Raw genomic sequence first — 14,540 nt, 5'->3', positions numbered from 1 at the left:
GTTATTCTAAAAAAACACTAACCACACATCCAGACCCAAAATGCTGCCTTATGTTAGATTTTATATTCTTTATGGCATCAACGTAAAATTAAGGGAAAACCCATTTCTCATACCATTTTGCATCTTTCTAGAACCTCTTTTCTGACATTCATCTAATGTTTGATCACAATGAAGGTTTGGTGAGTAAAAATGATGGTTATTGCATTCATTTCTCACATCGAACTGTGTATATATTTTTGATATTTCTACCATGGAATTGTTGTCATTTTTTTTTTTTTGAAAATTACTATAGATTTTCTATATTGTATATGCCATGGGATCTTAACCTTTTAATAGGCATCAAATATTCGACAACTCCAAAAAATGTACACATATTTTATAAGCATTTGTAGTCCATGGATTTGCACTTAATGTGCATATATAGTTGTTGCTCTTGAATCAAGTTATCCTTTTATTTTATCGATAGATATAAATCTGCAACCATAAATAATGTATTACTTTCCTTGAAAAATTATTTCTACTCTCTTAAGCATGATCCAACTCATTAGCACAATGATATGGTAAATTACTAATTGCTTTAAAGTTAACCTATTGCTAATAAGGGAAGTACAAGAAATGTATGCCATGAATTTTCTTAATAAAATGGACGCCGCCATGTTCTATTTTTTTGTTTTTTTGTTTTTCATCTTTGGTTTGAAAGACATAGTTGGTGTTTTGATTGAAGCTTCTTTGAAGAACTAAGAGTTGCTACTTTTCTCATTTTCTTTTTGATTTATTTGATAACTATTCATAATGAGATTTTGAATTGCTTCTTTCATTTGAATATGCATACAAATTTCACCATTGTTATTTTACTCTTGTCACTGCAAAAATTTAAGTATCATGACTATGGACAACATACATCATTTGGATGCTACTATATCTGTAGAAGAATATAACCATTTTGAGCTTTTGATATTAAATGTTTCTAACTGATTGTAAAAAAAATCAAAAACCCTGCCCTCATAAAACCATTATTATTTCTTTCTTGCTTCATCCTCTCATGATTCTACTTGTGCAAAGCCTAATTTACCCCATTTCTATTGTTTATCATGACTTTATCGATATTTTTGAATTCATCAAAATTTGTCTCTCTAACTGAGCTATCCTATGTGAATGCCTTCATTCATATTATCTTAAATCTTCTCTCTTTGACTGCTACTTCATGTAGAACTCATATTTGTCTTTATTTTTCAAATATTTAAAATCACATGCCTTGTTCTTATACACATATATAGAATTGTAACCCTTTTTCCTTGCATCAAATAAATCTTTTAGTCAGCTTGATATGTCGTAATGTTATGCTCCTTTGTATAACTTCTATTGAATATTGAAATAGGCCAAATGGGCCCCTAAAACAAATTATTTATGGAATGCACATTTTCCACTTATTAATGCTGATATTCTTTGATACTTTTAAACACACATTGAGCCTCCATTTTTGAACATTGAACCAAAGTTCACTAGTATCCTTTCCCTATTAAACTTTTCTGAAATTTCTTTTATATTTAAAAAATAAAATCTTTAATGGCTGAAAAGTTTCACAATGAATGTCGTGTCCCCTCAACAACCTCTCGTCCATTATGTGTCTTCAACTGCTCCCTAATTCAATTTAAAGGTTTCATACCTGAAACTTATGTATGTCCCTTTAATAATCTCCTCAAACCTTCAGTCTTCACCCATTCTTGATTTGACCAAAAGGTTTCACACTTGTAATTATGCATGTCCCTTCTATGATCTCCTTAGTATCTCTAGTCAACTACTTTGGTTCAACTAGAAGGTCCCATTCCTATAAAGAACGTATGCCCTTTCAACAATCTCCTCAAAATATTTGCCTCTACATGATTTAGTTGAAAGGCTTCATACATGTAACTCATGCATGATCCTTCACCAACTTCAAAATTTCACACCTGTATCTGCACATGAAACAAAATTACTAGTACAAAATCTATATTGCTTTAAGATATCTCTATTTCCTTTGCATCTTTTAATGCATTTATCTGAATGATCATATTGTAGGAACACTTAGTATTGTAGAGATGTTTGGAACTGTTTCCATTGCTCAATTCATATGAACTGACCCCCCTCTTTTCATTTTGCAGGTCTATTCAAAGATGGAGATGTGAGCCCAAGTCTTCTTCAAAATTCAGATCAACGACCTTCCATTCAACTAATGGAGGATTTTACCCTTATCTCTCCAGTACTTTTCTATTTATGCAATGTGTTTATTCAGATAGTGTATTAGGAGCTTCCATGGATTGTGTGGTATTTGAATGCATTGTATCAAGTACTATCTAAAATATGAACACTTTGTACCTTATAAAATAGCTTCAAAATATATTTCAATAAAAATATATTATTTTTATACTTATGTATAAATTTGAATGAATATGATCAAATTTATTATTGTTTTCCTCATTCTATACTTTAACTTTTGCATTCAAACCATTTTGTAATATTTATGAACAACTTAAAATAAATAGCTCAATATATAGGCAAGTTCAACATAGAAATTTAGGAGGTAGGCTAAATTGGTAACACTAACTTAACCAAAACATGTCTTCAACCTCTATCTCAGCTCACTCAACTAGATTACATCTTTGTTAGGAGATAAAATCCAAAGACCAGTACCCACTTTCCAAAAACACTATTTGAAAGCTGCCTTCACTAAAATCCTCATAACTCTATCCAGTCTTCATATTTCCTTATGTACTCTTAAGTATAGCCTCTACACATACTGTAGAACATCTTCTTAAGTGCACATAAGCTGATCTTCAATACCTAAACTTGATGCAAAAGCATCCTAGGTTGCTTATTATCCATCTTGATTGAGGCATGCTTGGTTATGCTTGTGAAGTTTCTTGGTGACTTTATTGCTGATTGCTCGGTAAACATGTTTTTTTCTTCATTTATCAAGTGGCTCGAGTTCTTCTTTCATCAAGTGTTGTTGTCTTGTGTTCGTTGAGTGACTTAGTGACCTTTGCTATTTTTAGCCAGTGTTGTCTTTCACCGAGTTGTCTATTTGGTTCTTATTTGCAAGCCAATTTATGTATCTAATTTTTTTAGGCATTTAATGTATTGGATTGATCATTGGAATGTGTTTAGACCATTATGTGGTTAACCTTCTCCATATCATGATCTAGAATCATCTATAAGCTATTTTGGTGAGTATAAATAGATAATCTTAGTTTAGATCTTGGGGGAATAATTAGAGGTGTAGCAATAAGCTGGGAGTTAGAATTGAAAAGAAGATTGTAGATCTCACATGTTAGATGCATCTTGATGTATATTTCAATATTATAATTGATTGTAACCCATAAGGCCTCACAACCAAGCACGTGTAATGAAAATTGGATGAATCAATAAAGATAATTATTCCTCTATCCTTTATGGTGTTGTCTCTTTGTGTTTTTCTTTTGTTGTGTTATCTCAGGAAGGATGGCTATCTATTAGATGAGCCATTGGTCCTAACCTAATATCTTCCTTTCCTTGTGACAGGTGGTATCAAAGCCAACATTGTTCATGGAAATTGGATCATGGAGAACCCTAGCTAATTTAATTATAGGGTGGCAATATGAGTTTGACCTATAACTTGCAGAGGGTTATGATCTTGCACAAATATGATCAATATGGTTTGACATAGTTAAAATGATGAAAATTTGATAATGGATATGTTGAGACAAATTGTAGCCAGATTAGATGTTGAGACAACATAGTGGAGAGGAGTACATCTTGATGATGTTAGTGATGATGAAGGAGAACTAGGGGCACCAAACCATAATTCAAAACTTGAAGTTGAAGATAATGAAGAAATATTATTGAGAGTTTTGTCTAGGGTACATTCAAAGTTTGCATTTGAAGTTACAAGTTATGATGGAAAATTGGTCACCAATTCTTTGTTGGATTGGATCTTTAAGATGGAAAAATTATTTGAATTTGAAAACACTCCTAATAATAGGAAGGAAAAAATAATAGTTACTAAATTGAAAGGTTATGCTTCGCTTTTGTGGGAACATTTGCAAATTGATAGATAGAGAAAAGGAAAAGAGAAAATTAAAACTTGGTTGAAGATGGTGAACAAATTGAAGAACTTTCTTCCCATTGATTACCAAGTGAATTTTTTGAGGAAGATGCAAGATTTGAGGCAAAAAGATATGAGTGTGAAAGAATTCTATAGATTGGACATTAGATCTGGACATGTTCATGATGAGACAGAGAAAATGGCTAGATATTTGAATGGTTTGATAACAAATATTCAAGATGAGACCAGTTTTTAAAAATTGGATAGTGTGGAAGAAGCATATCACTATGCCTTGAAAGATGAGGACATCTTGAAAAAGAAGAATGAACAAAGAAAAAGAGGTAGAGCTGAAATATTTCAAAAAGGTATAGGTAGAGCTTATGGAGAAAATAACAGATTTGATAATACTGCACAAGAAAAGGAAAAATCTAAATGAGAAAATGAGGAGAAAGGCAAGATCGAGTAGAAAGGTGGTAGTTCTTACCAAGGTAGTTATGGGAGAGTGTTATAATGATTTATAATAACTAAGAGTAGGGGGGGTGAATCATTTATCCTCAGGTCTAGATGTACCAATTCAACTTTTAAAGTGAGCTAGGTTAAGGCACAACCCTCTTAAAGGTTATACAATACACTATTAAATATGACCCTATTAAATGATACCATGTCCCTGTTAGAGGAGTGGCCTTGTTAGAGGACTTTAGAATATTCCAATAGAAAGTCACCTTGATTAAAGGGTTTTGGAATGATAAAATGGTTAGAATGTAACAATAGGTTTGATCTATAAAGTACAACTCACTTAAAAAATTTAGATCTCCATTCTCTCATTAGCTGGTTCATTGAATAGCCTTCATTAACATCTTTATCACTGATCTGCTTGACACCTCCTCAAGCAATCACACTTCACAAACTCTTCACACTTCACCTCTACTATTCTCCTCTTCACAACTTTTCTTTAAGATCACCAATCAACAATGAACCAACCTTTAAATTCATTCCTTATGATTCCTTAAATAGATAATTTTGATCTTTTTTTTGCTTAAACATCACCGTTGATCTTAGGGTTAGGCCAGATTCATCGAATCCTTCCATCTTTTTATTCTCCTTCTTCTAGAAACTTTTGATCAAATCCTTTCCTTTGATTGCATAAAAAACTCTCCTCATGCATTATATATGCCAAATCATCAATCCTTATCTTCTACATGCTTTGAATAACTCAAAACTCCAATTGTGTTGGCCTTAAAATTAATTTTTTCTTAAACTTTAACTTTTGTTGTTACTCAACAATCACTGTGTTCTTCAGCTCAGTTGTCACTATGTAACTCATCACATACTATAATTTCTCACTCGGTATCAACATGCTCGCTTGACCATTATTATAGCTGGTTGTAAGTACACTTCTTCATTCATTTTCTTGGTAATAACTGACACCCAGCTTGAACTATTTCACTCAGCTTCTACTAAGTTCCTTAATCTTCTGCTTTAGTTCCTTCATTGAACATGCAATATTGATACTCGCTCAAGCTTATCCTTTTTACTTGTTTTAACTCTTTTCTTCATCCAACTATATTCTTTACTTTATGTATTGATTGAACAACATATTATCTTGTCAAGGACTAACTTATCGAGTGCCCATTGTATTTCTATGATACTTAACACATCTCAACTCAAAATTTCACTAGGTCATTAAATAATATCTTCTTTTCAAATACTCTTCATCAATCAAATGGGATGGCACTCTACATTGTTGGTAAATGTCTCTCTAGTAGATTTGACACTCTATCTTACCAATAGGTTTGATATCAATGATAAAATAACAATCGCTCCAATTGTAGTTTCCAAAAAAGAGGAGGTTTTTGTGGTACTTGTTTCAAATGTGGCAAAGAAGGACATAAAGCCTTTGAATGTTTTAATTTTGGATAGAAGAATTAAGGTAGTCATGGCAAAAACACTGTAGTCAATGGAGGACCTATAAGTTCGTTGAGTGGATTTGAGGTTGGAGAAAATTTGATGGTAAGAAGAACTTTGTGTAAAGAGAGAACTGACAAGGAACCTATCCTTAGGAGGAGTCTTTTCAAGACCATATGTAAGATGATAGGAAAAATATTGCAAGGTGACCTTTGATAGTGGAAATTTAGCACATTGGCATTAAAAGAGCTGGTTGCAAAATGTAGTTGTAGAGGTTAAGACACCATAAACCCTATCATGTTTCACGGATCAAGGATGAGCATAAGTCACTGGTAAGTGAGAAATGTATTGTGAAATTCAAGATTGGGAATTACTTTGATGAAGTCCCGTGTGATATTATGCCTATGGATTGTTGTCATATTCTGTTGGGTAGACCTTGCTAGTATGATAGATATGCTATGCATGATGAAAGATTGAATAAATATACTCTTTGGGTGAATGGAAGGAGGAAAGTGTTTTTATCTTTGATTGCAAGTCCAAATGAAGTTAATTGCACTACTCTAATTATTTTCATGGTGAATGGAAATTAGTTTTTATAAGATATGAAGTAGGAGAAAGTTTGTTTTGCTATAATTCCTAGTAAACTGAGTGTTGCTAGTGTTGATTGAGTTCCAAAAAAAGTTGAGAAGTTTCTTACCGAGTATCTTGAAACTATTTTTGAAAGTGTATCTAATGGTTTACCACTAGTTAGGAGTATAAGTCATTGTATGGACCTAATTGACACCTACTAAGAATGACGAACTTAACAAACAAGTGCAAGAGTTTTTGCAAAAAGGTTTGATCAGAGAAAGTTTGAGTCCATGTGCTATACCTTCTATACTAGCACTTAAGAAGAATGGTGAGTGGAGAATTTTTATTGATTCCACACATATTAACAAGATAACAGTAAAATATAGATTTCTTATGCCTAGGATGGATGATATAATGGATTTTTTAGGTGGATTAAATTATTTTACAAAGATTGATTTGAAGAGTGGATATCATCAGATCATAATCAAAGAAGGTGATGAGTGGAAGATTTCTTTTAAGACAAAAGTATTGAAGTTGATAAACAATCAACTCCACAGCTCCCAAGAATCACCTACATGCAAACACTTGTTACAAAAGAGAGAAGCAAAAGGCTATGGAGGCTTGAATAGCTAGATCCATAGATAAGACATTCTTGATCAGCAAAAAATGAATTGCTATAAAAAATGGATTACGTTAAGTTAATGTTTATAATGAGAGATCATCCTTATAAAGGAGATCAAAACCACAAAAGGTAATGTAAAACTCTTTAGGGTATTTAATAATTACAAGATAATTATTAAATATAGGAAGAGTATTTAATCTAGGTATTTAATAATTACAAGATAATTATTAAATACATGAAGATTATTTAATCTAGGTATTTAATAATTACAAGATTATTATTAAATATAGGAAGAGAAATTAGTCTAGGTTGTATCATAATAATTAATAAAAAAAAATTAATTATTAGATACCTAAAGTTTAGCTTAAGTAGACTAGAGTTAATTAGAAAATATTTAATTACTCTAACACCCCCCTCAAGATATACTTAGGGAGTAGCTAAAAACCTAGAAACTACTACTGAAAGAAGATTTGGGTCCCAACAAACAAGGCTTGATGAGGTACCCGAGCACAATCAAATCTCTATGAAATGAAGAGATAGAGAAAACTCAGCGAGAAAAAATCTACTCCAAAAAGAGATAGCTTAAAACCTAGTGAAGGATTGAAGAAGCCTCCAACTAGAGGAATGTCCCAGAAGAAAGGAATAAAGAGTGATCATGAAGAAAACCACTGAAGCATGAAGAAGCTGCAAACTCTGTCAAAAGGAAACTAGTGATCTATAGAACATCCTCTGAAATAGAAGGCTGCAACCAAAGTAGGAATGAAAAGAAGAGTGTCTATATGGTAAATGACCCATCTCACCGAAATGCATAGGTATCCAGCCATTGCAATTGCATAGTATATAGGATCAAATATTGAATACATAGCTCACTCCAATGAACCAAAGAAGCATTAGAAACAATAGAAGAACTTAAGAACCCCCCCAAATGTCGACAACATGAGGTGATAGGCAACTAAGAAAGTGAGCCAAAATTCTCCTTCAAAAAAAACTAAGAACATCGAGAGTGCGAAAGAGGTACAAACACCTATAAAGGCACGTGTCATCGACACATCATGGGGCTAATGTCATGGAAGGTACATTCACTTGACAAAGGAAGAGGGCACTAAAAGAAAAACAACTATCCCCCCATGGCACTTTATAATGTAGTGCAAGTACAATAAGTCACAATGATGAAAAAGATTCTAAAAAGAAAGGAGTGGCACTTTATCTCAATGCAATATACAAAAAAACTTACAAAAGGTCTCATCAAAGATTAAAAAAGGCATACGTCTAATACAATAGATAATACAAGTCATGATGAATCATCTGAAGCAAAGAAATCGATCCCTGGACTTGAAACAACCAAGTTATCCACCAGAATGCAAAAATGCAGAAGACTGAATAGAATATGCCTGGAGAAAAATATGGAAAACAACTAGCATAACTGGAAAGAGCTTGGAAGGAGCTTTCCAATGATATAAAGAATTCCCAAATTAGAGATCAAATGCTCAAGATATGCCTCCTAGAGTGCAAAAGAACTCCAGACTTTGACAGTAGAAAAAAGTATCAAAACAACATCAAAATTGAAAATGAATTATATCACAATGACTTCTCGGAACTAGCTTTCTAACGATATCTTGTTTGCAAAAAATGGAGTCCATATGCCTGAGATATGAGCAAAAAAGTGAAGATAGGTCTAAACAGAGGCTGAGGAGGTGACATAAAGTAGTGATGCAGTACTGACATGGTGCTGATGTCAACAAATGACGAGCCCAAATTTGATGGTCAAACAGACATCAAGGAAAAAAAATGCCATAATGTCTGATTCAAAAATGTTGAAAGCTCAGATCTAAAAACCAATGTCAAATCTGATGCCAAATCTCTCATGATCAGAACATGGGCATGAAGATCTGAAGCTCTAATACCATGTTGAAGTTGATAAATGATCAACCCCACAACTCCCAAGAATCACCTGCATCCAAACACCTATTATAGAAGAGAGAAGCAAAAGGCTATGGAGGCTTGAATAGCAAGATCCATAGATAAGACATTCTTCATGAGCAAAAAAAAAAAAAGAATTGCTATAAAAAATAAGTTATCTCAAGTTAATGTCTACAATGAGAGGTCATCCTTATAAAGGAGATCAAAACACCAAAAGATAACATAAAAATCTTTAGGGTATTTAATAATTACAAGATAATTATTAAATATAGGAAGAGTATTTAATCTAGGTATTTAATAATTACAAGATAATTATTAAATACATGAAGAGTATTTAATCTAGGTATTTAATAATTACAAGATAATTATTAAATATAGGAAAATTATTTAATCTAGGTATTAATAATTACAACATAATTATTAAATATAGGAAGAGAAATTAATCTATGTTGTATCATAATAATTAATAAAAGAAATTAATTATTAGATACCTAAAGTTTAGCTTACATAGACTAGAGTTAATTATAAAATATCTAATTACTCTAACATAAAGAAGGTTTGTATGAATGGTTGATTATGCCCTTTGGTTTGACTAATGCATTGAGTACTTTTATGAGATTGATGAATGAAGTCTTGAAGGAATTCTTGGGTAAAATTTTTATTGCTTATTTGGATGATGTTCAGATATTCAGTAAGACTAAAGAAGAAAGTCTTGAGCATATTAAACAAGTTTTAAAGAGATAATTATCAAATACAGGAAGATAAATTAATCTAGGTTGTTTCATAATAATTAATAAAAGAAATTAATTATTAGATAGCTAAAGTTTAGCTTATGTAGACTAGAGTTAATTAGAAAATATCTAATTACTCTAACATAAAGAAGGTTTGTATGAATGGTTGATTATGCCCTTTGGTTTGACTAATGCATTGAGTACTTTTATGAGATTGATGAATGAAGTCTTGAAGGAATTCTTGGGTAAATTTGTTATTGTTTATTTGGATGATATTATAATATTCAGTAAGACTAAAGAAGAACATCTGATCAATTTGAAGAAGTGTTCATTCATGAAGGAGAAGATTATATATTTGGGATTTATAATTTTAGACGATGGTTTGAAGATGGATCCTTAGAAGGTCAAAGAAATTATTGAATGGCCAACACCTAAGAATGCGAGTGAGGTAAGATCATTTCATGGTTTAGCTAGTTTCTACAAAATGTCTATCAAGAATTTTAGTCCTATTGGTAATGGTATGACTAAGATAATGAGAGGAGATAAAAAGAATTTCAAGTTGACACATCAAGATGATAAGAGTTTTGAGTCTTTGAAATAAAAGGTTCTTGAATTACTTGTGTTGGCTTTGCTTGATTTCAATAAAGCATTTCAAGTTGAATGTGATGCAAGTGGTAGTGCAATTAGAGTTGTATTAAGCCAAGAAGGTAAACCTATTTCTTTTTTTAGTGAGAAATTGAATGATTCTAAGAGGAAGTATTGTGTGTATGATCAAGAGTTTTATACTATTGTTCAAGATTTGAAGAAGTGGAGACATTATTTGATTCTTAAGGAGTTTGTGTTGGATACTGACCATAAGGCTTTACAATATTTGGGAAGTCAACATAAGTTGAATCAGAGACATATGATGACTGAGTTGTAGATGCATTGAGCAAAAGAAGATCTTTGTTGACCGAGATGAAGGTTGAGCTTCTTGGCTTTGATGAGATGAAGGATTTGTATGACACTAGCCTTGATTTTTTTGAGGTGAAGATTATTTCATTCAAGAAGGTATGTTGTTCAAATGAGTTTAGTTATCTATATCAAGAGGATATATGAGAGTTAATTTGATTAAGGAGAAACATAGTAGTGTATTAAATAGACACTTTGGCATGGATAAAACTTTGAGTTTTCTTAAGGAGAAGTACTATTGGCTGTAGTTGTATAAGGATGTTCAAAAGTTTATAAGGAGTTGTGGAGTTTGTCAAATTGCAAAAGAAGTGAGTTAGAATATTGGATTGCATACACCTATTTCAGTACTTGAGAAACCTTGGAGTGATATGAGTATGGATTTTGTTGTTGGCTTATTGAAGACTACAAGAGGGCATGATTATGTATTTTTGTTGTTCATAAATCTTCTAAGATGACACATTTCATACCATGTAAGAATATATTTGATGCAATACATGTTGCTGGGATTTTATATAAAGAGGTTGTTAGATTACATATTTTACTAAGGAGCATTGTATCTGATAGAGATAATAAGTTTCTTGGTTATTTTTGGAAAGCCTTATGGAAGAAACTGAATACTGAGTTGTAGTTCAATTCTTCATTTCATCCATAGACAATGGAAAAATAGAGGTTGTGAATATAAGCTTGGGTAATTTGTTGAGATGTTTAGTTGGAGATAAACTAAGTAACTGATATTTAGTATTGACAAAAGCTGAGTTTTTATATAATAATTCATGTAAATAAGAGTACTAGAAATACACCTTTTGATATTTTTATTGAAATGCATCCTAAAGGAATATTAGATTTGAGGAACATTGCTGGTGAAGAGAAGTGTTGAAGGTGATAAATTTACTGAATTTATGAAGCCTTTGCATGAGGAAGTAAAACATAAGTTGAAGCAGAGTAATCAAATATACAAGGAGAATGTTGATAATTCAATGAGACATATGAGTTTTGATGTTGGGGATGAAAAATTGGTTCATTTAAAGAAAGGTAGATTTCTTGTTGGCACATATGGTAAGTTGAAAATGAAGAAGTTTAGTCCTTGCAAAATTCTAAGGAAGTTTCATAGTGGTAATGCTTATGAAGTTGAGTTACTCGATGACATGGATATATCTGCTATATTCAATGTTGCCCATTTGTATAATTATCACAAATCTAATGAATAATTGACAATACCGAGTGATTATCCTTGTTGGCTCCTGATCTGACATGATTTTAACTACCTCTTGGGATGTGGAGAATACCTAGGATTTAGCTATTTTCCATGACAATTATTCCTAATAAAACCAATAGGACCAATTGATAAAACATTAAAGTCTTCTTCCCTTTGAATTCTGCAAGATTCAAACAAGTATACCTAGGATTAATCAATGTTTCTTTTTGTATAACCTTTAAACGTTAATCCTCATTAAAGCAGATGGTGATTTTTGATCAAATATTCTAACTTAGAGACAACAAAAAGAGATATAAGATATCTGATCTCTCTTTTCCAATATTACCTAAGTCAAGTATAGGCCAATTCTCTTAGATCTTATAAAGCAACATGAAATATGGAATTTTTTGTTTGATGATTTTATCACTATGCAACCTCTCATGCTCATTCATAGTGAAATATGACTAGTACTTTATCCATTGGATTCCAATTCACAAATATGACACCACAACCTATGATCTATTCCCTTATCTTATAAATGAAATCAATATACCATTAAAATCCCATACTTATCATAATCTTTCTGTAAAATCCTATGATCTTCTCACATAAAAACAAGCTATTACTTAATCCATTAGATTATAATAAAATCTTGAGATGAGATACATTTTGAAATGAATTACAATAGTAAATCACATATACTTGATATTGTATCCAAAAAAATCAGAGAACAAGATAAAAAGAGACAAGATCCATATGGTATAACTCCACTGATCTCTTCGATTTGTATAAATTTGTCTTGATAATTATACATAAATGCTCATATCTAGAACTTTAAAAAACTAAAGACTTAGACTACTGCTATTCTATTCCTTTCATTCAACTACAACACAAAAGTTTGATACACAAAAAACAAGACCGGCTCAAAATTGAAAATTCATTTCTCAGATCAAAATTTAGACACTTCTTTAAGTCTTAGGAACACATTTAGAGAGATGAGTTGCAACAAGCTTCAAAATTGGAGGGGAATGACACATAACAAATTATTATAAGACACAAAACTTTGTTACATAAGAGAAAAAATGCCATCATCTAATATTTTCCAATGGGAAAAATGAAAGGAAAAGATAGAAAAGTTATAGGGTAGCTTGGATTTCAAGATCAGTTCCCTATTTTTCATGTAGGCATATCCATAGTGGGTGAACCACAAAAGTAAGATACCATTTTTGAAAAAATGTCTTCCATATTTTGGCATTCATTGATGATTTCCAACATGTTGTTTAACTATCTCTAACCGTTGGCGGGGCAATCATTTTCTAGTGGTGGCATAACCTCTTTTGTTTTGTGGTGATCATCAACTACCACCTCTGAGTTATCCTCTTTACCTTTAAATCACCTTGAAATGTGTTTATCCTTCATGGTTCTCATGGATGCATTTTTTCCCACTAATATTATCCCCATATCCCACTAGTACATAAGGTCCCACAGTGGTCATTTGCGCTTAGGTCCCTATGACACAACATAATCTCACTTTTTTGCAAAGCAAGATAGAGAAGCTCACACATAATGAGAGCCATTGATCTCTCAATCAATGATGTGATGTTATTTGGAAGCCATGACCACTCTTGGTCTCACCCTAGACACACATCACATTTTTGAATTATCAAAATGACTAACAAACCCACAACTTATCTTTTTGAGATTACACCCACCTAGATCTAATGGTGATGATGGCATTTCAGGCTGCCACTATTTCACATGTTTATCTTTATCAAAATTTTCTCAAAATCAAATGAGGACCATTGATCTATGTACCGAGGAAAGTAAAAGTGGGTTCACTTCATCTTATGAGGCAATGTAATACCAAATAGGGAATTTATACACACCAAAATCTTGGGCTTCGACAACTTCATATGTCTCACTTCCTCCAAAATTTATCAAAATCAAATGAGGACTGTTGATCTACAAAATATCAACACACCAACATTGTGCATGGTAAAACAAAGGATTTTGCTAAGGAAAATGCTAAAAATGTAAAATATTACAAGAGTTGACATTGGATAGCAAGGTTGGCCTAGGATTTTATACTTAGGGTAAAATATTCATGACACTTTGAAATTAAAGGAAACGCCTTCAGTGTATATGTTTGGGGATGAAAATTCATGTCCATGCAAGAATTCAAAATCACTGGGAGAAGCATACCACACACCTGGTAACATTTAGAGAGCACTAGACAAAACATCTACAAAGACAGAATAAAACTAGACAAAAAATAGTAAAGAACACAACTAGACAGAAAAATACCTATATACACAATATAAAAATAAGTACACACCTATTTTATGATTCATGGAAAACATAGTATCTCTTAGAAAAAGTATTTCTTCAAGAGCTGTCCATGAAGTGGCAGTTCAAGAAGGTCACTAGAAAGCTCCTTAACAATATATGAATCTTCTTCCCATTTTCTAAGAATCATATAGGGTCCTAACCAGATGGGATCAAATTTTCCATGTTTATCCTTATCCTCCTTTCTGGCATTCCATAATAATACAAAGTCACCTATTTCAAATTTATTTCTTATGGACC

The sequence above is a fragment of the Cupressus sempervirens genome, chromosome 9 (assembly GCF_028749045.1).
Source record: "Cupressus sempervirens isolate cs-2001-9-10 chromosome 9, ASM2874904v1, whole genome shotgun sequence".
Classification (NCBI taxonomy): domain Eukaryota; kingdom Viridiplantae; phylum Streptophyta; class Pinopsida; order Cupressales; family Cupressaceae; genus Cupressus; species Cupressus sempervirens.
This window is presented reverse-complemented; position numbering follows the sequence as displayed.